This window comes from Triturus cristatus, chromosome 4_1, assembly GCF_964204655.1.
Source record: "Triturus cristatus chromosome 4_1, aTriCri1.1, whole genome shotgun sequence".
NCBI lineage: Eukaryota > Metazoa > Chordata > Amphibia > Caudata > Salamandridae > Triturus > Triturus cristatus.
In genome coordinates this window covers 305,793,907-305,821,129 of record NC_140585.1, presented here as the reverse complement: position 1 = coordinate 305,821,129, position 27,223 = coordinate 305,793,907, and the positions used below count along the sequence as shown (strand labels likewise).

Here is a 27,223-nt window from a genome sequence, read left to right as displayed (position 1 = left end):
GAATCCCTAGCCCGTCACATGACATGACCAGCCAATCACGCGACAAGGCACACATTTCACACTGCACACCGAAGTGCCCACTTCTAGAAGTGGCACTTCCACGCTAGGTACATGCACGCCGCACACATCATCGAGCAGCATTCAATCACACGAGTCCGCACATACCAAACTCGGGCCTGCACACCCCACGCATCAGGAACTACTAGGGACACATACATTCCCCATGCATTCCTATGGGAGGGCAGGCCTATCTCACCACATGCACTCAGAGCACGCACGCACTTTACCCTGGGACACAGGGAAAGTGTGCAGAAACCAAAAAATCACCACACCAAGTCACCAGTAAAAAGCAAAAAAGTTCAGGGGTGAACCTGCCAGAAGGGCCAAGTCCAACAGCCAGTAACAACCCTAGCAGTGCAAATACATTTGTATTGCACATTTCCAGCTTTAGGACAAGGGATTGCCCCAAGCATACAATGTTTTATGGAGCCCTCCAATCTAATAATAGATGCCTCTCTCAGGTATTAGAATATTTCCAGCCAATATCGCACAATGTTGGTGTAGCTCTAGATCACGTGTACAAAATCAGCACCTTCTGCTCTACATCTATGACATTCATCCAACTCGGTCGGAGAGATTGTAGATCGTCGTGTAGGTGTGAGATAAGTGCCGTGCAACACATACAAATTTGCACACTTAAATCTAGAATTGCCACTTCTTTGACTGATGCACATGATCTATTCCAGTCTCTGTCTGTCAGTGGCCCTGGAAGATCCTCTTCCCATTTAATCTTTACTAGGGTATTGCAATTTCTGCTCTATCCTTCTTGAAGTCTTCATATAAGCAGGAGACCAGTCTTCAGGAGGAGCCCATATCTCAAAAAACTTCTAGCACTTGTGTGTCTCCTCGAGTGTAATGGTAAAGCCTGTTCATATATCTTTTGGCAAACGTTAAGAATTGCCCAGGGCTATTCCAAATATCTCCCATGCTTCTGCAAAGGTAATACAGTTGTCTCCCTGATATAGATCTCCATCTCTCCACCTAAATACGCACATACTGTTGCTGATTTTCATTAAAGGATCTAGCCATTAAAGACTCTAGCCATCAAATCGGCTATTTTCTAGAAAATGGGGGTTTGCATATTATTACTTTAACCATGGCCTCCCACACTATGGCTAACAGTTGTACTGGGCAGTGGTTATCTTGTCGGACTCTCGCAATCAGGAAAAGTAGTAGATTCGCCACACCTGGGATCCTTGCCGGTAAGCGTTTCTCTCAATTACTCTAATCCACACACCATCTAGCTGCATGTTGATGATGCTCTGCCAAATAATATAGTTATAAGTCGGAAAGTCTAAGGCCCACTTCTGTTGCATCCATCTTTAGTATTCCCAACCCTACTTTACTCATCCTGCCAGCCAATATCAAGGAAATCAGCAGGCTATCTATTTCTTTAAACATACTCCTGTGAATCGGGCATTGTGAATTCTGGCGGACATACAAGCAGCGGACAGAGCCAGGATTTTGTTTACCGAGATCCTACCCGCGACGAACAGGGCTAATTTATTCCAATTCACTACACAGGCCTTCAAGCCAGCTAACATTGTACTCCTATTGTAAGCATACTGTTTGTCAGCCATACATGCCACTCCCAAATATCTAAATTTCTCTATTTCCCACCTTAGTCCTTCATTTAGTAACATTTCCAAGGGTCGCCCCAGGCATGCTAAGGGGAATACTAAAGACTTCTTCTGATTGATGTATAGACCAGAGGCCCTTCCAAACCACCCCAGTTCCTGCAGTAATCGCTGTACTGAAATTAGTTGTTATATGTAGATATATAAAAGATATATAGAGAGACAATATACTTTGCGTCCCCCACTGAGTTCTCCATTGCCTGTTTACCGTAGGCAAATGAACTGCCAAATGCTCCTGTGCTAGGGCAAAGAGGACTGTGGTGAGAGGGCAGCCCTGTGTTGTGCCCCTTTTCTGCTCAAGGTTGAGTTAAACTTCTTTATTAGCCACATGATTGCCCTGCCCTCCTTTTTCTTTAATCTATCCTCCTATCCTGAAAGGATTGTATTCCCTCAATTTTAGTGTTCGAAAGTCATCCTGTGCCATGGGCACCCCCCAACTTTTGCTGACTGGTAATGGTGGTAACTGATTTTGACTGACCCTGGGCTCTGCCTAACCAGGCCCAGGGCCAGTGCTATGCTGAAAGAGACACATTAGAATACAGTTAAAACACCTACATACACTAGGGTACACAATGGCATGGTGGGGTACCCCTGTGATTGGCTTGACTTCCCCTATGGGCTCCTAGTATATAATAGGGCAGGGGGATTGAAATTACCTAGAAGTCCCCAGTACCCTGGGGCATGGCAGTTTAGAGGCCAGCAGCTTTTTTCTGCACTTGCATGTGTGCACTGCTGAAGACTGAGGTCAGTTTAAAAACAGTCCTGGGTGCCAGGACTGCTTGTAAAAGGTAAACTGTGCCACAGCTCGATTTTGGTGTTTGGGGCACTTAAAAATGGATAACCTACAATGTTGTGGCATATAAGGGACCCCCAGGGTCTCCCCAAGGTATGCCAGAGGTAGGTGGTCAGGTATTTAGAAGGTACACCCTTATAAAATGAGTTTTTATATGCCTGGGTAAAGTGAAATCTCACATTTCGCGCCCCACATTGTGGTAAAGTCCTGCTCAAATTCGACTTTGATGCTAGGAGCACTGTGGAGGGAGGATCTGCAATATTTCCACAGATTCAGAACCCCTAAAGTCTCCCCTAGTTGCACATGGGGTGGGGGCCCTGTAGATATAAGACAAGTACTTATAAAATATGTTTTTGTAATTCCCAGTGCTGGAAAAATGGCCCAAGTCATTTTTCCCATTGAAAATCCCCTGTTACATAGGTTAACATGGTAGGAAGTTATTGAATAATAACTCTTGATAGAAGAGGGCTAGAAATGCCATTCAAAGACTTCCCAGAATGGTATTAATAAACCCAACAATATCATACTGTTGAATTTCTCCTAAAGTGTACATACAAGAAGTTATAAGACTTTCCTGTTTGTAAGTCCAAATTCAGCCTTCCAGTGGTCTGCCCTGATTGGTTAGAGTTAAGTGGATTAGCCAGGCTGCCTTGTAGAGGTGATAAAGAGCCCCTGGGGTTAACCAGTTCTGCTGGCAGGGCAGTGTGCTGTTCCATAGGAATGCCAGGCCAGGGGGAGGAGTCGTAAACTATGTTCTTCAAAGAGGAGAGCGGAGAACAGTGTCATTTTCAACTCTAAACTTCCCACCTTAGGCAGATGGTAGGATTAAGGAAGGTATGAGCAGATGCAGGGGGGGGGGAGTCTAAGTAAATTAGCCATCCTAGGGGTGTGTTTAGCCAGCTCTTACCTCCTTGCTGGAAAATCAGCCATTATGGATTTGGAAGATTTGATGCACTCTGGGACAAAATAATGCCACACTCTACAAGATGTGGTCATATCTTGGAGGCGTTACCCTGCTCCCATTGGTCAGAAGTGACTTGCTTGACCCAGAGAACTTGGAATAAGTATCTGATAGGGGTAGAGCCCTCCAGATCTGCTGCTTGAAACTTACTGAAGCAAGAAGTGCCCTGTTGAGAAGTTTTGCTGTGCAAAGAGTTCTAAGGCCTGACCTCTGAAGACTGCACCATCTGAAACTACAGCCCTGTGGATTATCTTGCTGAAAAAGAACTAAAGAGTGGACTCCCTGAAAGCGACAGGTTAAAAGAGCTCATCTGGAACATCACCAACTAAGTCTACAAGTGGATTTGTAAGGGTTTTGTACCAGTGGATTGTGGGAACTGAAGTCCTCCACTTTCGAGGACCATCTTGGAGCTTCCAGACCCTTGGAGTGAGTTTGAGACACTTTGGGACCCCTGGAGGAACTTCAGGAAGAAGTTCAAGAAGTTTGGAGAACTTTGGAGCAACTTTGGAAAAAAGCTCCATAGAGGGACTGACTCAGCCTGGCTAGCCAGGCCCCCTGCGTTCAACCCTGAGCCGGCCAAGCCATCCAGGTTCGTCCCGCTAAAATCTCCATTGGTCCAACTTCCAGAGTTTGACCAGGACTAGAAGAAAACTGAAACCGGCGAACCCTCACCAGATCCAGCTACATGAAGAGCATCGAGAGACCCCGCAAGAAAAAGCTCCAGAAAAGTTTGTAAGTCCGCTCGTAGAAAAGGTCACCGGGAGCAACCGAGAACGCCAAGCCGCCTGCCATCCATCGCGTGTCGGCCTGGATTCCTGGGTTGCCCCGCTGAAGCGATCTTGAAACATGTTCTAAGTCTGCTCCAGGGAAGTTGACCGGGACCTCATCACAAGTCAATCTGGCGAACCCTCACCGAATCCGGACTGGCGGGGAGCTTCGAGGGGCCTCGAGGATAAAAGCTCCCAAAAAACTTCTAAGTGTGGAGGTAGAAACTGAGACGGGGACCTACCGCAAGCTGTAGCCGCCCAGGGCTCCATCGCGGTTGGCTTGAAACTTTGACTTTGCCCCGGTCTATTGCGAGCCGGTATCACAAAATGGTGCTATAATCTTCTAAGTGCTATATTTTATTACATCTTTGAAAATTAATTTCTCCGGTTCCCTACATTGGATTTTTGTCGTTTTGGTGTCATTTTAAAGATAAAATGATTTGCTATTTTTATAAATTGGTGGTGGATTTTCATTAAGTGCTGTGCCTTAATTATTTACTGAAATGCTGATTTTAAATGCTTTACATACCTGTCTTTGAAGTTAAGCCTGTCTGCTCACAGCCACGTTACCAAGGGTTGAGCATAGGAATAATTTTCTAAGACCTATACGGAGCCTTTACTGTGTTAGTGGCCTTATTGCCAGTGGCAGACCTACATTTGCCCCTACCAATAACCCACTTTCCAACATTTGGCGCTCAGCGGTGTGGATGAGGACTTGTGTTTAAAAAGTACACATTTCAGTGAATGATTTAAGATTATAAAAATCCTCTAAATTGCCTTAGAACAAAACTTTTGAGTTTGATTTTGGGAATTTGGACTAAACTGTTTTTAATCCATTGTTTTGATTTTTCCAAATTGTTCTAAGTCTGTTGTGCCTAGTTTTTGTGACCCAAAACTAGGGAACCATGGAGCTGGACCTGGCTAAACGATCCCAGTTCAAGCTTGCTGATCTTAGGGAACAGTGTAGGCTTAGGGGGCTGCCTGCTGCCATGAAGATGAGGAAGGCATGGTTGCTTGATTGCCTACAGGCCTGGGCCGGGGCAGCTGAGGAGAACCCAGGGGGGTGGGAGGATGTTCCCCCTAACCTCACCCAAGAGGGGGGTGAAGATGAGACCTCTTCTATTGTGACTAGTCTTAGCCAGGTGAATCAAGGTGGTGGTGGGAGTGGGGAAGGGTCCCTTACGCAGGCACCACTACCGTCCCTTGCAGAGAGACAGCTTCAGGCTCAATTAGAGTTGAATGCCTTGGAGAAAGAGAAATTGGAATTGGCTAGGAGAAAATGGGAGAGGGAGGAGGAGAAGAGGAATGGTGGCAGCGAAAGTGAAGAAGATGTTGAGATGTCCAGTAGATTTAAACCTAAACTTCCCAAGGGCATAGTGCCCAAGTATACAGAGGGGGATGACATTGACAGGTGGCTAGCAGCTTTTGAGTGGGCCCTTAAAATGAGTCGGGTCCACTCTAGGTATTGGGGTGCACTCCTGTGGGAGTTGATTCCAGTAGCTGGGAGGGATAGGCTCCTGATCTTGAAGCGAGAGGATGCAGAATCATACCAGCAGTTGAAGGCATGCTTAGTCAAGAGATTTGGTCTGACTCCAGAACAGTACAGGGTGAAGTTTAGAGGCACCCAGAAATTGAGTTCTAAGTCTTGGGTAGACTTTGTGGACGTTTCAGTGAAGGCACTGGAAGGCTGGATTGTTGGTAACAAAGTTGACACATGAGGGATTGTATAATTTGTTTTTGAAGGAACATATTTTGACTCATTGTGCAGAAGAGAAGTTACGCCAGTAGTTAGTGGACTCTAAGCTGACAGACCCCAGAGAGTTGGGGGAATCAGCTGATGAGTGGGTGAGAACCCGGTTTTCCATTCAGCACCAGGGGGGTGGCCAGAAGAAAGGGGGACAGGTCACTTCCCAAGGGAAAGCCCAGGGAAATGAAGGTCAAAAACCTACGGAGTCCTCCAAAGACCCACAAAAACCTGCACAAGGAGGGGGGGGGCCGAGCCAACCCAAATTTAAAGGGAGGGGGTTTCAGGGAAAGCCTGTGTAATACGGGCATGGAGGAAGGAGAACCTTCCGTGCCCTTCAAGATGGCGGCGGCCCGATCCACAGAGGAGGAGGTCAGCGGACTAGGCACGCCGGCCGATGCGGAACTGACGTCGCGCGCCGGAACAAGAGAGCCGGGAGGAACACGGAAGGATAGAGAGACGGCGAGGACAAAGGAGGACCAAGGAGAAGCGGAGAGAGCGAAGTACAACGAAGCGGCGAAAGAGCGAGACCCAGAACCTGTGGGAGAGCTGTGTGGTGAAAGGAACCGGCGGTGCAGCAGAGAGGAAGAATCGAAGGGCCAGGGGCCCCCAGAGTGTATCGCCTCTGTTTCCAGACGTCCCCTGGAGGAACAGGACGCCGAGACACCCCACGCTACGGTCCTGGAGGATCGTAGCTTCAGGTCAGTGCCTTTCCTGCACTATTTCAAACGGTTGGCTGGGAGGGGAGAGCAGGGAGGACGGCCTAAGTCGGGCACTAGTTAGGACCGCTCCGTTCCTCACATCCTCAGCCCCTCACAAACCGCGGTGCTAGTCCGATATGGTGGATGGTCAATAACACAAGATAGCGAAGTGTAAGCCATAGTACTGACCGGTGGTTGTTTTGTGTTTTCTTTGTTTCCCGAGGACGCCAAGCCAATCAGGGAACCTACAAAAAGGGCTGAAGGGAAGCTGTTTGAAGAAGAGGGACCCGAGGAAGCGCACATCGGACCTATTCTACTTTGTTGAACATTCATTTCTGGACAGCCCCACATCCCAGACTGTGTCTCTGAGTTACCACTGCCCTGGTCTTTTCTTTATCCTCAATAAACTGACCGAGTGTTCCTACCTCTTTGGGTCCTAAGAAAACCTTTGAATTTGTACTGACTACCTAGAAAGGGGATCAGGTGTAGGTCCTGGGAGGGCGAAATACTCACAGCCTGGTACGTTTTTTGATCCCTCCAAGGTGGGTAAGTGCTTTGACTGTAACCAGCCAGGGCACAAGCAGGGAGATGCTGTCTGCGCCAAGAAGCTCCCCCCTAAGGGGCCATCCACAGGGATTGCCAGTGTAGGTGTAGGGGTGGAGAGTGGTGCCCCAGAGAGGGGTAGTCAGGTGGTGGAAGCAACCTTAGTGTTCCCATATGGGGTGAATATTGCAACCCTTGCTGCCTTACCTCCAAACATGGACAAGTACCGGCAGAGACCTAAAGTGAATGGGACTGAGGTTGAGGCTATCAGAGACACTGGGGCTAGTGTAACTGTGGTCCTGGATGAACTCGTGCCTCCAGAGAGGTTGTTACCTGGTGAGTTTCAGCAGGTGACTTATGCAGACAGCACTACCAATGGGGAGGTGTGACAGGCCCTATGAAGGTAGCTGTGTCAAAGGTGCTCCCAGTCCAGTGTTTACTGGGCAATGCTCTTGAAGCCTGTGTGTGGTCTGAGGTGGAGAGAGGGCTCCATATGAAAGTATTGGAGCTCCCTGAGTGGGTATGTGCTGTGACTTGGTCACAGACTAGCCAGAAGGGAGGGGCTGAACACTTGGACCCTGGAACAAAGGGCCAAGCATCCAAGGACAAAGGCACTGGGCCTGGTGAGCCAGCCCAAGGAACTCCAGAGGTGCAGGAAGAATCTAACCCATATGGGGAGTATCTGGCCTCTGAGGGAGGGACTCCATCCCTGCCAGAGCTGGCAGATTCGGCAGAACTGACAGGAGCAGGTGGACCCTCCAGAGAGGAGTTCAGTAAGGGACAGCGTGACTGTCACACCTTTGAGAGCTTGAGGCGGATTGCTTCTACACAAGAGAAAGGGGATGACAGTGGGTTTCTCAAACTCTTCTGGGGAGATGGACTGCTTTATACTGAGGCCAGAAACCTCAAGGAGGGGGCCACCAGGAGGTTGGTGGTGCCCCAGAAGTACAGAGAGTTCATCCTCACTATGGGTCATGATATCCCTTGGCAGGACATTTGGGACAGACAAAGACATGGAACCGATTGGTGAACCATTTCTACTGGCCCCATATGTCTGAAAAGGTAAAGGAGTTTTGCAGCTCCTGTGTCACCTGTCAGGCCAATGGCAAGGCAGGGGGCAAGACAAAGGCTCCCCTAATACCACTTCCAGTGGTTGGGTTTCCTTTTGAAAGGGTGGGGATGGACATTGTTGGTCCCCTGGACCCACTTACTGCATCAGGGAATAGGTATATCTTAGTGGTAGTTGATCATGCCACTAGGTGCCCTGAAGCCATACCTCTTAGAACCATTGATGCTCCTGCGGTGGCTAGAGCACTGTTTGGTTTGTTCACCAGAGTGGGTTTTCCAAAAGAGGTGGTGTTAGATAGGGGCACAAACTTCTTGTCCAGCTATTTGACTGCTAGGTGGGATGAGTGTGGTGCTAACTACAAGTTCACCACCCCTTATCACCCACAAGCAAATGGTCTTGTTGAGAGATTCAACAAAGCCCTGAAGGGCATGATAAATGGGTTGTCCGAGAAACTCAGGAGGAGATGGGATGTTCAGAAAAGGGTTGGTTTCAGTCCCTTTGAGTTGTTGTTTGGACACCCTGTGAGGGGGCCATTGAGCCTGCTGAGAGAGTCTTTGAAGAAGCCTCTTAAAGAAGCGAAGGACAATGTGCTTGACTATGTGCTAGGCCTGAGATCTAGAATGGCAGACTACATGTACAAGGCAAACAGGAAACTGGATGTCAGCCAGGAGCTCATGAAGCACTGGTATGATCAAAAGGCTACTATGCCTGAGTATACTCCAGGACAATAGGTGTGGGTATTGGAGCCTGTGGCTCCCAGGGCCCTCCATGACTAGTGGATGGGCCCTATCCAATCTTGGAAAAGAAGGGTGAGGTTACCAATTTTAGTTGACCTTGGTACCCCCAGGAACCCTCATAGGGTCCTGCATGTGAATAGATTAAAACCCCACCATGACAGGGGTCATGACCATGTTATTGGTCACTGATGAGGGTGTGGAGGAGGAAACGGAGCCTGTGCCCGACCTTCTCTCCACTAATGTGCAAGATAGGTCAGTGGAGGGAGTTGTACTCTCTCCCAAATTGACAGACCAGCAGCACAGAGACTGTAAGCAAGTGCTGGAGCAGTTTGCTGGCCTGTTCTCTTTGACCCCAGGCATCACTGAGTTGTGTGTGCACCACATTGCCACTGGTGACAGCCTACCTGTCAAAAATAAACTGTGCAAGTTGTCTAACTATGTCAGAGCCAGCATTAAAGCTGAGGTTGCTAAGATGCTGGAATTGGGGGTAATTGAACCGTCTGAGTGTCCTTGGGCCAGTCCAGTGGTGCTGGTACCAAAACCTAATCCTCAGGGGGGACACAAGGAGTTAAGGTTCTCTGTCGACTACAGAGGATTGAATGCAGTCACAAAGACTGATGCTCACCCTATAACTAGAGCTGATGAGCTCATTGATAAGTTAGGGGCTGCTAAGTACCTGAGTACATTTGATTTGACTTCAGGTTTTTTTGCTGAAACATTTTTTTATTGTTTTCAAAGCAACAACTCAACACACGTTCCACTACCCCCACCCTTCAAAGGAGTACTGTACATTTATTGTCGCTACCAATTATCCTGGAGAAGAAACATCCTTCCCACACAGTCCCCTTCCCCCCCTCCCCCACCCCATGTCAGTGTGCCCCCGTTACCTACCCCTCTTCTGATGTACCCCTCCTCCACAATGAAGTATGTACGGGTGCTCAACCTCTCCTTGAGGAAACAAGGCCTTCCCTCGCGCCGAGCTTAAGTTTATGCGTCTAGGGCTTACCACTATTCCCCTCCTACTCCCCACTCCCCGCTACCTCCTGCCTATCAGATGTGCTCTCCACTTCCCCTGCATCAGACATCAACCCCTGAAGTTCCACCACCAACGCCTCCCATGCCCGGGCCGTCGCTAGTGCCTTCTCATCGTCCCTCCGAAGGGCTAATTGCACCCGGAGCGTACCCTCCGCACCTGCCCATCTCGCAAACGCCGCCCTCCACCGCAAGAAGCTAGGCCCCGTCCGGGATTTCCAATGCAGAGTCAGTTCCCTCTTGGCCATTATCAGTCCTAAATCGTAAAACTTACTGGTGACCTTCGTCCGGCGGGTGTGGGGAAACCAAAGCAACAAGCAAGCCCCCATTTCCGGGGCAATAGAGCGGTCCGTCAACTGATTCAAACAATCCACAACGTCTGCCCAATAGTCACCCAACTGCGCGCAGGACCAAAACATATGACGAAAATCCGCCCCATCTCCCCCACACCGCGGGCACTGAGAGTGAACCCCCCCGAAATATTGCAATATCTTGGCCGGCGTCAGATACGCCCTGTGTTGATTTGACTTCAGGTTACTGGCAGATTGCCTTCACTGAAGGAGAAAAGGAGAGGTCAGCATTCTCCACACCAGAGGGACATTATCAGTTTAAGGTAATGCCCTTTGGCTTAAAGAATGCACCTGCCACCTTCCAAAGGTTGGTGAACAGGGTCTTGTCTGGGTTGGAACAGTTCAGTGCAGCTTACCTGGATGATATAGCTGTATGTAGTTCTACCTGGGGGGATCACTGAAGCCACCTAAGGGAAGTGCTTCAGGCCATGCAGCGGGCAGGCCTGACTATTAAGGCAAACAAGTGCCAAATAGGGCAGAGTTCTGTGGTGTACATGGGCCACCTGGTAGGTGGGGGCCATGTACAGCCTCTCCCAGATAAAATCCAACCTATTTTGGATTGGACAGCTCCTGTTACCCAGACTCAAGTCAGGGCATTCCTTGGACTGACAGGGTACTATAGAAGGTTTGTTCAAAATTATGGGACCATTGTGGGACCCCTAACAGAACTGACTTCTAAGAAGAGGCCCAATAAGGTGTATTTGACCCCAGAGTGTCAGAAGGCTTTTGACACTCTGAAAGCTGCCATGTGTTCAGCACCAGTGCTACTAGCCCCTGACTACACAAAGGAATGTGTGGTTCAGACAGATGCTTCAGAGCAGGGGATTGGGGCAGTATTGTCACAGCTAAATGAAGAGGACCATGATCAGCCAGTTGCCTTTATTAGCAGGAGGCTTCTTCCCAGAGAGCAGAGGTGGAGTGCCATTGAGAGAGAGGCTTTTGCTGTGTTGTGGTCCCTGAAAAAGTTAAGACCATATTTGTTTGGGACTCACTTTCGTGTTCAAACTGACCACAGGCCTCTCAGATGGCTCATGCAGATGAGAGGGGAGAATCCCAAGCTGTTAAGGTGGTCCAGTTCCCTACAGGGAATGGACTTTACAGTGGAACACAGACCTGCAAATGCAGATGGCCTTTCCAGGTTTTTCCACTTAGCTGATGAGGAATACCAGGGTGTAGGTTAGTAACCCATCACCTTTCGTTTGGGGTGGGGCTATGTTGCGAAGTCATCCTGTGCCCTGGGCACCCCCAACCTTTTGCTGACTGGTACTGGTGGTAACTGATTTTGACTGACCCTGGGATCTGCCTAACCAGGCCCAGGGCCAGTGCTATACTGAAAGAGACACATTAGAATACAGTTAAAACACCTACATACACTAGGGTACACAATGGTATGGTGGGGTACCCCTGTGATTGGCATGACCTCCCCTATGGGCCCCTAATATATAATAGGGCATGGGGATTGAAACTGCCTAGAAGCCCCCAGTACCCTGGGGCATGGCAGTTTAGAGGCCAGCAGCCTTTTTCTGCACTTGCATGTGTGCACTGCTGAAGACTGAGGTCAGTTTAAAAACAGCCTTGGGTGCCAGGACTGCTTGTAAAAAGTAAATTGTGCCACAGCTCGATTTTGGTGTTTGGGGCACTTCAAAATTGATAACCTACATTGTTTTGGCATATTAGGGACCCCCAGGGTCTCCCCTAGGTATCCCAGGTGTGGGGGGTCAGGTATTTAGAAGGCACACCCTTATAAAATGAGTTTTTATATGCCTGGGTAAAGTGAAATTTCACATTTCGTGTCCCACATTGTGGTAAAGTGCTGCTCAAATTCGACTTTGATGCTAGGAACACTGTGGAGGGAGGATCTGCAATATATCTACAGATTCAGAACCCCTAAAGTCTCCCCTAGTTGCACATGGGGTGGGGGCCCTGTAGATATAAGACAAGCACTTATAAAATATGTTTTTGGTGCTGAAACAATGGCCCAAGTCATTTTTCCCATTGCAAATCCCCTGTTACATAGGTTAACATGGTAGCAGTTATTGATTAATAACTCTTGATAGGAGAGGGCTAGAAATGCCATTCAAAGACTTCCCAGAATGGTATTAATAAATCCAACAATATCATATTGTTGAATTTCTCCTAAAGTGTACATACCAGAAGTTAAAAGACTTTCTTGTTTGTAAGTCCAAACTCAGCCTTCCAGTGGTGTGCCCTGATTGGTCAGAGTTAAGTGGAAAAGCCAGGCTGCCTTGTAGAGGTGATAAAGAGCCCCTGGGGTTAACCAGCTCTGCTGGCAGGACAGTGTGCTGTTCCATAGGAATGCCAGGCCAGGGGGAGGAGTCGTAAACTATGTTCTTCAAAGAGGAGAGCAGAGAACAGTGTCACTTACCACTCTGAACTTCCCACCTTAGGCAGATGGTAGGATTAAGGAAGGTATGAGGAGATGCATGGGGAGAGTCTAAGTAAATTAGCCATCCTACGGGTGTGTTTAGCCAGCTCTTACCTCCTTGCTGGAAAATCAGCCATTATGGATTTGAAAGATTTGATGCACTCAGGGACAAAATCATGCCACACTTTAGAGGATGTGGTCATATCTTGGAGGAGTTACCCTGCTCCCATTGGTCAGAAGTGACCTCCTGCTTCACCCAGAGAACTTGGAATAAGTATTTGAGAGGGGCAGAGCCCTCCAGATCTGCTGCTTGATACTTACTGAAGCAAGAAGTGCCCTGTTGAGAAGTTTTGCTGTGCAATGAGTTCTAAGGCTGCACCATCTGAAACTACAGCCCTGTGGATTATCTTGCTGAAAAAGTACTAACGAGTGGACTCCCTAAAAGCTACAGGTTAAACGAGCTCATCACCAACTAAATCTACACCTTGGAGAACTACCAGTGGATTTGTAAGGGTTTTGTACCAGTGGATAGTGGGAATTGAAGTCCTCAAATTTTAAGGATGATCTTGGAGCTTCCAGACCCTTGGAGTGAATTTGAGACACTTTGGGACCCCTTGAGGAACTTCAGGAAGAAGTTCAAGAAGTTTGGAGAACTTTGAAGCAACTTTGAAAAGCTCCATAGAGGGACAGACTCAACCTTGCTAGACAGTCCGCTTGCCTTCAACCGCGAGCCGGCCAAGCCATCCAGGTTCGTCCCGCTAAAAGCTCCATCGGTCCAACTTCCAGAGTTTGACCGGGACTAGAAGAAAACTGAAGCCGGCGAACCTTCTCCGGATCCGGTTGCATGAAGAGCATCGAGAGACCCCGCGAGAAAAAGCTCCAGAAAAGTTTCTAAGTCCGCACGTAGAAAAGTTGACCGGGAGCAACCGCGAACGCCAAGCCGCCTGTCTTCTATCGCGTGTCTTCCTGGGTTGCCCCGCTGAAGCGATCTTGAAAAATGTTCTACGTCCGCTCCAGGGAAGTTGACCGGGACCTCGTCACAAGTCAATCCGGCGAACCCTCACTGAATCCGGACTGGCTGGGAGCTTTGAGGGTCCTCGAAGAGAAAAGCTCCAGAAAATTGGGACCTACCGCAAGCTGTAGCTGCACAGGGCTCCATCGCGGTCGGCCTGAAACTTTGACTTTGCCCCGGTCTATCGCGAGCAGGGATCACAATATGGTGCTATAATCTTCTAAGTGCTATATTTTATTAAATCTTTGAAAATTCATATCTCTGGTTCCCTACATTGGACTTTTGTCATTTTGGTGTCATTTTAAAGATACAATTATTTCCTATTTTTATAAATTGGTGTTGGATTTTTATTATGTGTTGTGTCTTAATTATTTACTGAAACTGTGTTTTTAGATGCTTTACATACCTGTCCTTGAAGTTAAGCCTGTCTGCGCGCAGCCACGTTACCAAGGGTTGAGCATAGGAATAATTTTCTAAAACCTATACGGAGCCTTTACTGTGTTAGTGGCCTTATTGCCAGTGGCAGACCTACATTTGCCCCTACCAATAACCCACTTTCCAACAATTAGGCATTGCCTATGGTCTACCTGGATAAGATTTACCACCTACAGACTTCCAGCAGGTTTTTCACTGCCAGTGCTGTATCCCATGTGGGCAAACAGGCCTTCAAGAAATGTATTGCTCCTTAGGTGGTTTCTTGCAATTCCTAGTGCTATAAAGTTGTTGGTCTTCCTCCACCTGAGTGCATCCATTTAAAGGTGGTGAATACAAGGTGGTCTCTGTCACCTTGGTGTTATGTTTCCTTGTGCATCATTTGTCTGACACCGACATTGGCTACTCCACATGTGTTGTTTGAGCATTACAGCGATGGCCGTCAGATCATAAACAGATGCATCGGTTGGTTGGCACTAATGAAGAACCTCTTTGGGTAGCCTATTCTTGTGAACGTCATTCCCTTACCCCTTACAAAACCCAATACTTTCCAATTCTCCAATGACATTGCTGGACAGAAGTGATTGAAAAGAGCAGTAAATATAAGGGAATTGATAGCAACCAATCCATAGGGGGACAGAGCATGTGATGCATGTATGCCCTACTCCTACAAATATATGGAGAAATTGAGGATGGTCCATTGGTCCAGATGTTATAATTGTGCACAAATTGTACATTTTAATTGTCATATGGGTGGTTAAGCAAAAACATAATATTGGGGAATTTCTGCTACAATTTCTTACATTTGTAAATGATAAAAGAAATGTACACAGAATTTGAAAATACCAATGCATTATACAATCATAATGAAAGAACATAGAGGGAAAATATGATTAACTGTTTTTGGAGTAACAGAGTGATAATGCAGAACTAAAATATTTAGAACGGGAAACAATTGGAAATGTTATCTTTACCAGAAGATATTAGTTTACTGTGAAGAAAATTACTAGGTACCTTATTTAACTGAATTATGCTGTATTAAAAGAAGGCAGCAAAAGATTTAGAAGATTGTTTTTCTAGTGAATCTCTGTCCAAAAGGTAATTACTGCTTGATCACATTATGAACCTAGGTGATTCACATTCTAAATCAGTGAATCCAGGTATGGTTAAGTCTTAGAAGAGGCCTTTTTACATGTATTCATTATGTAAGAAAGAAAAAAACCTGCCTAAAACAGTAATATAATTAGACCAACAATTTTGAAGGATTTGTATTGGTAATATACTGGCAGCAACCTGATTTCTTCAAATTCATCGAGGTACTGACATTATGTTCCTTTTAACCTATGGTAACATTGTAGATGTGATGTGACATCATACAACCTTTGCCCTGGGTTTCTTTGAAATATTTTTGACACCTTACGATGACACCAGTAATTTGTTCCAGGCAAAAATAACAATCTGCAAAACCTAGCTAGAGGTGGCATGCATCTGTACTTCAGATTGCCTTAAAGTAGCCTACAGTGGTTACAAGCATCAGAGCATTTGCTGTGCTATGTTGGTTAAATGACATTCTGTCAAACAGTCAACTACTGGAGAGATAGGGTCTGATTGCGAGTTTGATGATAATTGTCAGATTTCTGGAAGAAGTGCCAAATACAAAGTAAGATCCACCAGCTGAATTTCTGCTACTATACTGTCTCTATAATGAGGAAATTCAGCGAGTGAATTTTTCCATAATATTTAGCTAGCAAGCAGAAATTGGACGATTTTCAGTTACCACCAAACTAAACGAAGCCCAAACTCTTTTGAGAAAGCTTCTACATTCCGTGGACTTAGTGAGAGCGCTGACATTCCTGCACATGTACATAGGGATGTAAACCTGTAATGTCAGACTCTTTAACGCAGTGCTATAAGTGTGTCCGGCATGCATGGCTCGTCCTCCTCATCCTATAAGGTTACTGTAGAGTTCAATCTCAAAGCCTCAGGAATGATAGCACAAGGAAATAATAGGAGGAATCAAGGAAGTCTCTTTCTTTCCAGAGGCATGGTCAGCTGTACTATTGACAAGTAGATTATGGAAGTTCAAAAGAAAGAGTGTGCCTATCCCCTTGGCAACAAACTCTTCTCTTATTCCTTTTTAGGTCTCGCCTAGCTATTGCGTAGCAATCGCTATGTGAGACTCTAGTAAGGGGCTCTCAAAAGTGCTCCCAAAAGCGGATTGCATGGCGAGCACGCGCACAATCACGTGCATCGTGCCGCCATGCAATCCGTTTGGGGAAGCGCTTCAGCCCACTGGCGCCCTCGGCATCAAACTTCAAAGGGTCCGCTCCCCCGCCTGTAATGCGCTCCCCCGCCAAGTACGCGCGCCACGCTCCGCCGCGTTACAAATTTGCTTTCACTTTCGTGGCGGGCACTCGCTCGCGTCCGGACCACTTTAGAAGCCGGGCTTGTTTTAACTATCCCACGCAGACCCATCTCTAACCAAGCAGGAAACCAAATACTCGCTTTGGGCTGTGTGAGGTTAGGTGGAATGTTTGTGACAAGTGCAATTTCTTGTTAATAAATCTCGGCGTCTTGCAGAGTGTAAGTTTGTATTCCACGTTTCTAGTAAGTGCTCCCAAAAGCGGATTGCATGGCGAGCACGCGCACAATCACGTGCATCGTGCCGCCATGCAATCCGTTTGGGGAAGCGCTTCAGCCCACTGGCGCCCACGGCATCAAACTTCAAAGGGTCCGCTCCCCCGCCCCCGCCAAGCGTGCGCGCCACGCTCCGCCGCATCACAAATTTGCTTTCACTTTCGCGGCGGGCGCTCACTCGCGTCCGGACCACTTTAGCCGGGCTTGTTTTAACTATCCCACGCAGACCCATCTCTAACCAAGCAGGAAACCAAATACTCGCTTTGGGCTGTGTGAGGTTAGGTGGAATGTTTGTGACAAGTGCGATTTCTTGTTAATGAATCTCGGTGTCTTGCAGAGTGTAAGTTTGTAGTCCACGTTTTTTTTAAAACTTTAGTTAAGTGATGCACAAATTGGTTTTCAAACTTACACCGAGGGGTCATTCCTGTTTCCGTCTACGCTCTTGCTCTCAGGCAGAATATTTGATGGTTCCGAAATAAAATCTACCAGGCCGAATGGTGTGCAGCTTGGTTAATTCGTGGGCCCTGCGTTTGTACAGAGAGACACGGAGAAGTCGTATGCACCGTACTCTTAGTCTGACAGCCATCACTGAGCATAACTTGGTGTATGTCTGTCAGCTGTCTCGTTTACTTTGGAAGTCTGAATAATGACACGTGTATGCATGTTAGGGTCAGAGTTGTGTTAGGTAGCAATGCCAGTTGCTGTTTGCAATTCCCAAATGTAGCACGCGTGATCTGCTCGCCTGACAGTTTTCACTATAGAGAATGTAGTGTTTAATGCTGTGCTGCTTGCCACCTGAGTGCCTCTTTGTGTATCTCGGGTGTGGTTGCTCTGTACATCAGTAGGCGAGGTAACCTAGATAAAGCGGGGTTATTAATCAAAATCTTTCAGTTGGCCATATCTTTTTAATTGTGAGATAAATCCAAGACCTGTCCATTTCTATCTGGTAACGCCTACCATGATGTGTCTGGCACTGGGCGAACTACACACTGGCCAGGAATACAGGATCTTGACACATATGACCAGGCATGTCAGTCCAGCTTCTGTGGACTTTGGTCACTCCGAGCTCAACGCCCTACAGCTGTGGCTGACCCAGCCTGAGGTTATCAGAGAAATGGAAAAAATTCAATGCCACTTCGATGATATATCTGCAAAGAGTCCTTGGTTGCCAGGACAGAGCTATTCACTAAGGGGTGGATTAAAAGTGCCCTGGGTCATTCTTGTGCCTGTGCAAACCACTATAGTGTGCAGTAATACAGATTCTGAGGTATGCCGTGTTTACTGAACCCGGTAACTACCGAATGTGGAAAACGCTGCACTGTCGTCATTTTCACAGGCTCAGTTCGACATTCTCACCCAAGTCAAAATACACCGAGACAAACACGGGGACATTATTGGAGCATGCAAATTTAATACAGAAAGCGCCAAACTCTACCTGCGATTTTTCATTTTTAGGGAAAACCTCATAATAACTATTCCCCACACTCTTTAAAAAAACTTTAGACTTGATTTTTGAAAGGTGCCTGATGTGTGTGGTCTCACCTCTGGTAACTTGTGGTGATTTACTCTTATCCTGAGATGGGTGCTGCATTGCTGTCTAAGGGATACTCTTTTACACTATTATGTAATCACTAATCAATATATTATTTACTTCACTGATATACTGCAATGGAATTGCTTCTCTAGCAGCAAAGTTCCCAGACGAGTCAGACATGAATGCTTACTTTATTATTTCCCTTTTTTTTTGCTGACTCTTTGACTTGGGTACCATAGCTCTTTTGTCAGTGCCTATGCCGTGTCCTCATTGCGAAAAAATACCGGCTCTGGTGCATACAATAACTTGCAATTCACAGAGTTCCAGATATGCAAGCGAGGGACTTCAAGGCGCGCTGCCCCAGCATGAGGCCCTGTCCCAGTTTGGTTGTCTCTGTCCTAGAATCAGTGGGGCCTTGAACCTGGATCTTGGCACACCATGTTTCAGTGACTATCCACACACCCATTGCCCTTTTCCTATCTTTTTTATTTTTTTTTATTTTACGGAGTTTTATATAGCGCAAACTTGACCTGAATCGAGTATCAGAGCGCCTTACATAGCACCAGTTGCGTTATTTGGGACACATTTATTTTAACTCCTTGACTGAAATCTGAGATGTCTCAATGCTCTTGGCAATACGTAATGTCTCCTCTAAGGTGGGATCACCTATGGACAACAATTTCTGCTGGATGGTTTTTTTAGTACAATGACTAAAACAGATCACGTACCAGCAGGTCTGTGAAATTCTCAAATTTACATTCTGCCACCAGCCTCTGGAGTGCAGAAATATATGTGTCATCATTCTCACTGGATAATTATTTCCTCATGAAAAAGTTATGGTGCAAAACCACAATGCTAGGTTGTACATCGAATCTCAGCTGTAGTTTTTTTTATTTGTAATTGTGGATGTAAATGTGGATTGCATGGCGAGCAAGCGCACAATCACGTGCATCATGCAGCCATGCAATCCGTTTGGCATCGTACTTCAAAGGGTCCGTTCCCCCACCTGGAATGCGCTCCCCCGCCCCCGCCAAGCGCGCACACAAATTTGCTTTCACTTTACAGCAGTCTATTGCTAATAGTCACTCCCTGCCCGGGTTGCTGCGGGTCACAGCTCGGCGTGCAGTTGTCTGCTCTGTTGCTCTTGGCACCACCGCTCATGTCCTTCCCCTGCGCCTTTTCAGAGATGATCATGCTCTTGCTATTTTGTGATGCTTCAGAATCTCGCAGTGTACCAAGTCTTCACCAAAGTATGTGCAGCCGCTCCCTTATTTATCTGCCTGCCACTTCATTCCAGCCTTCCTTTACTCCAGTGCTTAAAATGGAAATACAGACGTGCAGGTACTCTCGATTTAAAATACCTGTGATTTAAAATACCTGTTTGCTCCAGAGAAGGGCTGGTACTTTCCCGTCAAATGTATTGCAGCAGTGCTGAGAAATGCAGTACCTGCACTTCTTTCAAATTAAAGAAGTGCGGGTACTGAGTACCGGACAGTGCCTGCCCATTTAAATCACTGCTTTACTTCCTTGCTGTCCTTTACCCATTCTGTTCCCTCCATCCAACTTGAATTCTCTCCCTCTCATCCGGCCATTTGACTCTACTCTGACCCTAGCTCGTATTCTGCCACCTCACCCGTCTGTCTCTTTGTCTTCTCTGGCCCTTTTCTCCCTTTCTCGCTCTTCCCTCTCCTCTGTCTTTTCTCTCCCCTCTCTGTCTTTACTCCTCCCTCTCTGTCTTTGCCCCGCAGTCTCTCCCTTTCCACTGCATTATCCCCTTCCTCCATTCTAACCTCAACTCGTATACTGCCAGCTGTCCCTATTTTCTACGTTGTTGTTGCAGTCTCTCCCCTCTTGCTCCTGTCTGTCTCCCTTCTCTTCCTCCTGCCTCTCTCCCCCCATTCTTTCCAATCTGACCCCTCCACCCAGCCTTTCTTCCCCTTCTCCATTCTGCCCCAGTTCGTATTTCTGCCATCTCTCCTTTTGTATTCTTTGGCCTCGAGGCCTGATGTCTCCCCAGTTCTCCATTCTGTTTCCACCACTCGCCATGTATTCTGTCTCTCTTTAATTGCTGCCATTTCTTTCTGACCCCAATTCGATTTCTGCCTTAGCTCTCTATTCAGATTTCTTCTCCCATTCGGTTACGCTTCCTCTCCTCTTCTGTTTCATTGTTGCCTTCTCCCCTAACTCTGCCCTCTTTGTTTTCCCGGGTTTTCTATTGAATCTCCTCCACCCAACCAATCTCTTTCTCTTATTCTTCCCCGCTACCTATTCAAATTACTTCTCTCCTTCTTTTCACCCTCCTTATTCTGTTCTCTATCTGCATCTCAATCCATTCTCCCTTCTTTGCCCTCTCTTCACTTTCACCCCGTCCATTTTGTCCTGCCTCTTCATTCTGCCCCAACGCCCCTATTCTGTACACTGTTCTCCTTCAACTACATCCCGGAACTAGGTGTAACCAAACGCCAACAAAACCTCACACACTATCACACAATGGTTCTTGCAGCTCAAGTGATGGACTTCCAGATCCTTAAGAGTGTCCAAACGGTTAAAGTGCTGAGATGCTATAACAATGGTGGGCAGCGCTATACAAATGCAAATTACATCACATACTATTCTTTTCCTCACTCAACCCTGTGTTTTTTGGGTTTGGTGAGCCTGGCCCTTTTAGATCCCCGGAGGCGTTGCCGTCAAAACGTTTAAACAAGCATTGGCATAGCCAATAGGTCTCGGTTTTGGGACCTTATCAGTGATTAGCCATGCAACAGTTGTTGTTGCACCAAGATATTGTGCTGCATAACTAAATACTTATAAGGTCCCAAAAGCGAGACCTATTGGCTATGCCAATGCTTGTTCTACGTTTGTAGTTCAAACAACTGCAGTTTCTACTTCAAAAAGTCAAGTATTTCCTTTAGAAAATAGCCGTAGAAGAAATTCCTGTACCTCTTACTCTTAGGGGGACATTTAGATCCTGACAGCCTATTTCAGGATTCCTGCCTGCCTGACAGGGATCTTTGTGCTGTTAAGAGAGCTGCTGATTCGGTGTTTCCCCTCACAGCACTGCAGGTTTACCAAGCAGACACCACGTTTAAAGCATCCGTGTGACAAGCGGTTTGGTGTAGAGAAAGCAAACTCCCAAAGTGGCAGTTTAGGTTTTTCTAAACAAAAAATGAATAGAAATGATGTTCATGAAGTTTTCTCCATGCAGTGTGGCCCTTCTTCATTTTCCTTGCTCGTGTCTGTAGGCTAGAGTTTAATTGATTAGCCCTGTTTGTGCACTACTGCAGATGTGTTGAACAATGTCCCTAAGCCCATTTTGAAAGCAAACCCTTTCAAGTATTCACAACCAGACTCCTGGTGAGCCATTCACTATTTGTTGATATCTTATTACTTTCCAAAGCCATTCAGTGAGAATGTGCTCAATAATGATCATACACTAGTGTACCACTTCTGAACTACTTTCACATGTAAATTGAGAAATATAAATATGGCTTCACGGCCAGAACTTTGGATCTGGGGAACCAGGTTCGAGTCCTGGCTTTTGCGCAATATCCTTTGATTCTGGGCAAATCACTTAATCTCCCATGCTTATAATAAAAATGAACCTGACCCGGTGTAATATAATCTGGTGCTCATATAACGTGTTACAATGTACTTGGGCAGTGTACACAATATGTAAAAATGCAAAATATATATCGAGTCCAAAATGCACCTCTGGGCCTCTTTTTAACACAAAAATAGATATGAGGCCTTACTTCGTTTCCGGAAGAAGGAGTTACTCAAATTTGCAAAAATCACTGGTATCAGCACCAATATTTTTCAGAAGCCTTGTGATTTTAGTAAACGGATATCACAGGACAGCACACCACTTTGAAAAGTGTTTTAGCTCCAGACTCCTGTGCAGTTCACCATCTGCCACTTTTATGGGCTGATCAAAATCTTGCCCACTGTCCAATATTGAAGGGCGTAGTCAAGGTCATGATGTTTGCAAACAACTGATGTTATTACTTTAAAAATCGTCCCGGCCTCATGTTCACTAAAGCTAGATGGGCCGTGAAAGTCTGTTGTTCTAATAATTGGGTCGTGGTCCCAAAATGCTTGGGAAGCACTGCCACAGACAGCCACAAGCAGGGAAAATGAGTGAAGGTTTCCCCGCCCTCAGTGGGTCTGGACAACTATCACAGTGTCCTGGCAGCCTACTGGCAGACTGGCCACTGCGTCACACGTGTACACTAGTGAAGCCAGCAGAGGCTCCACCAGTGTAAACAATGCACTTCACTGACTCCAAATAGAGTAGGGGAACAGTCAGCTAAGCAGGGCAGAAGCACCACAATTGACCCTCCCACTCTGCGAAATTTTTAATCAGGCCCTGAGTTCTTTGTTAGTGGTATGAAAGAGAACATGCAAATGATGAGTCTGGAACTTAGGGGTATGTTTTTCCCCCTAAATATTCCTTAAGCCAATGTCAGTGAAATGGTTGAACATATTGAATAGCAGCCTTTCCTTCCATGTCTTCATCTTCAGAGGCTGATATCAATACTTGTGCCCTTGTGTTGATAGTGTCAAACATACATCCTTTCAAGAGCTTATTGACTATTGATTAGTCTCTACTTCTCTTCGATAGGGTTAGGAGTGCCACACAGTTCGAAACCACTGTTGCCCAGTGGAGGTACAGGAGGGCCAGTTTCATACCAGATTTTCAGGATATGCAAATAAGGTTATTATACTTTCAATTAATTAAAATGGAATGTATTTAAAGGAATTTACAGCTAGTGGGCCTGCAGCACTGACATGATTAGCCCTTCAACCACGTATTAGACCTGCAACTGCAGTGTCTGTCTGTGCAGTTCACGTCGACCTAGCAAGTGCTACCACTTGCCAGACCCAAACCTTCCCTTTTACTACATGTAAGGCATTCCTAAGATAGGTCCATGGAAGCCCCGTGGGCCGGGTACTGTGTATTTAAAAGATAGGACGTGTACTGGTGTGTTTTACATGTCCTGATAGTGAAATACTGCTAATTTCGTTTTTCACTATTACAAGGACTATCTCTCCCATACGTTATCATTGGGCTGCCTCGTAACCTCTTACGAGTGTAACTTCCAATCGGGAAGAGATAGAAGGTTGGAGATTGGAGTCCCTGACCTCCACAATTTAAAATTACATCTTTTAGTGAAGTTGGTTTTTAAATTGCGTGTTTGAAAATACCACGTTTAGAAAGTGGGCATTTTCTTGCTTTACCAATCTATGCCTCTGCCTGCCTGTGGAGTCCACGCCTGAGGGAAGGTGACAGTTGGGCTGTTTGTGCATTCACTCTAAACAGTCACGCACAGGGAGCTGAGATGTGCCCTGCTTATCCTGATGACCCATCATCAGGTAGATGGGTCTTCCTGAGCTAGAGTCTTGGGAGGAGTTATCACTGACACCTGGATAGGGCTGTGCCTGTCCTCACACAAAGATATCTCCAACTCCCTGTAGTGTGCTTGGAGCCAGGCCAGGAAAAGGCCGGGTCTTGCTCTACAAAGACTTTCCTTTGAAGTTCGCCTACTTCAAAGGCAGAAACTGGTATAAGTACTGGAGCTGTGACACTGTAACTTCGGAACACTTCTGGACCCTTGTTATGGTATGTTAATGCGACTTATAGAGGGCACGTATACCGACTTAGAGGACATACTGCTGGGAAGATACTGTAGGAGGGACTGACACTCTGCTTGTTTCTTTGTTGTGTGGGCCTGCTGCTTCTGCCCTGGGAGTGAAAGGACTGGACTTTGCTTTCTACATCCTGCTTTCTAAGGTTCTCCAAGGGCATGTGCATGCTTGCCTCCTGTTAAGACGTCTTAGGGACTTCACCTACCAGTGCCTGGGCTCTTTTGCAGAGAGTTCTGACTTGCCAAGTGGTGCCAAATCCAGTTCCTGGGCACTTGGAAGTGGAATCTGGTAATTTAAGAAGAAAATCCACGCATTGATTCTTAGCGCCTGACTTGCAGCTGAAAAGTCACCACAACCCGTTGTCGTTTTGGTCTTGTTTTAGTCAGATAAATATTGGTTATTTTTATAAACGGATGTGGACTCCTTTTGTAGTGTTTTCACTGTGTTACTGTGTGTGTATGTACAAATGCTTTACACATTGCCTCTGCTCGTGCCAAGCTATCAAGGGAGTGAGCAGGGGTTATTTTAGCTGTGTAATCCCCTTAGCCTGACTGAATTAAGGATCCCCACTTGGACAGGGTGCAAATCACTAGTAACTAGAGACATCCGATTCTAATACTTCTCCTGACATCTGCCAAGGATCTGTCGTTCCTATACCCATATTTGACATGTCTGATATAAATAGAGAGTCAACTCTGGCATTGGCTGCATCCCATATCATGTGTAAGGGTTAAGGGCCTGATTCAGAGTTTGGCGGAAAGGCACCAACATCTCTTTCTGGTGATTTTCCGCCAGCTACCTTGGCGGCCTGATTTCGGAGCAAAGGCAGCTTACAAGAGCCTGGATATAAGCAATATTTGTGTGTGATTCCTGTACCGCTGTCCATTCTAACAGATTGTTATGCGAGACTCCTGACTAATCTGGTGTGTGACTCCTTTAGAAATCAGTGTTTCTGACCAAGTCTTTGGAGCTGTGAAGTGTTCCATATATTCTTGTCATGCAATCCAACTATAATAGCTGATTGAGGTGCGCAGGTTGGACATTAAATACACTTTTGACCCATGCGCCAGATGTCTTCCTTGTATTTTGTTTTTCATTTCCCTTCAGATGGAAAACATAACATAACATGGGCTTTGGGAAAGCGCATGTTCACCCGGAGGTATATTGGTGCTGAATAACAGATGTTTATTGTTACCCAACTCAATGGTACTCATTTTATCAACCTCAGATGGATCAAAGGCTGAGGGAATCCACCGGGGTTTAAACCTGTGACCATGAGGTTGAACACAGGCCCCTGCAATGGACACATTAGTGCACTGACCCACCAGACCCAGCTTAGATGGAAGTGCAATTGTACAACTGCACCAAAACTTGAAGCTCACTCTGCTATTTATTATGCAAACCCCAAAACACCACACCCACAAACAACAAGACCATGCAAAAACCAAAACACCACACCTACAAACAACACCACAACACCCTTCCTACCACACACAACAGTAGCCGAGAGCTCAGGTGTTCTATCCATCACTCATTTTCGTTCCTCTACATGATTCAGTGCTGCAACATATATGACAGGATAAGAGCGCCACTCTTGGAATCACCACAACACCAAAGCACTTCCCACAAAGGCCACACTGCAATCCACCATCCATGGAACCAAGCATAACCGTCCTATCGGTTTGGTAATGCAAAGAAAGAGAAGTTCCCAATGGAGTCACTTCAATCTATTGAAATAAATGTGTCCAATATTTGTACAATACAGGTCTCATAACAAACCTCGATATATTTTCAAGTTTTGGGAACTGAGAAACAGATGTAGTCACCCATGCTCTACCATAAGTGTATATTGTGGTTATTTTAAACTCATAACTAATGTTTTTCACAATTCACATTATCACTGCACTAATTTCACTATATCTCAGTATGTCTTGTTAACTTGTGAATACTGTTACGTTTGACCAAAAACTTTCATTAAACCTGAATAAATTCTGGCTCTGACACAACAAAACAAGCTCTTTTTTTACATGTATTACACTTTTAACTGGCGTCTACACTGTAACAGAATTTTTAGGAAAAGGTGCAGTAGTCAAGTCAAGTCAAAGGCAAGTTGCAGTAACTTTAAAGAGAATGTAGTCTGTCTTTGTATATTTACCTGGTCCCTGCTGAAATATTAGGTCGTCTTGTATTTGTAATGAACCATCTGCTAATGGGTTCAGTGCCTTCTCAGAGTTACAGGAACACTACAGAAAAGCAGCTGCAATGCCGTGCCGTGCCAAACTTATATTTGTGTACTAAAAATGTAGGGGACCTATGCAAACATTATTTGTATTGCCATAATTTACTGAAAGCCAAAGCATGAATTGGACTTCTAGCATGTTTCACATTGGTACATCTACTGGTTCTTACTCTATACTCTATAAGAAGAGAAAAATTCTACTCAGTCCTCCTAGTTGAGAGAGTTTAAAATGATCTGAGGGATGCTTAAAGTAGAACGGAAAATGGATAATTTCCATACTAGAACACGGGATGCCTTTAAAAAAAGAATATGAATACTTTTCTAAACATTTTTTACGAGCAGACAGTGGTCCCAGAGACCACCGCCTGCTTGTAAATGTTTTTATCGACATTCACAGAGGCGAAGGAGTTACTGGGCCCTTCCTGTTTGCAAATGGTTGCCTTCAATTTTGATTTGGTGGTAAAATATTGTTTCGCGACTGGATTTTGGTCAAAAAACATTAATACATAAGCTAAATAATTGGTTTATAGAAGGGACGCCTTTTACACGCCCCTTCCAAATTCCAATTGTGTATTTATTGTAAACCACAAATTGTAATTCGGTAATGTTACAGAATCACAATTTGGGTTTTTTACATTTGAAAAAGCCATTTTGCGTTTGCCAAGGCTCAAATTCGACCTTTGCAATAGTAAAAGTGCTTAGTACATCAGGCCACTAGTGAGGAAATCTCTCAGCTTTCTTGGAAATCAGCTTAGTTCCAATATCGGTCAAAATCAATCTGATATTGCCCTGCCTTTAAAATACCAAACTCAAAAAACTCACCACTGTTACTTTGCTAATGTCTATAAACTATAACAACCACTGGCCAATTGGAATACAGTCCAAAACGGGGCTCACCCTCCCACTGAACTTGTCCACAAATAATCATTCATCCCACGGATCT

The 27,223-nt window shown here is 46.0% G+C and overlaps 1 protein-coding gene across 1 annotated transcript in view; it reads left to right on the top strand.

Moving 5' to 3' along the window:
- CACNA1C (calcium voltage-gated channel subunit alpha1 C) overlaps positions 1-27,223 on the top strand; it is a 2,189,932-nt gene that overhangs the window by 1,807,063 nt on the left and 355,646 nt on the right. The window lies entirely within an intron of this gene.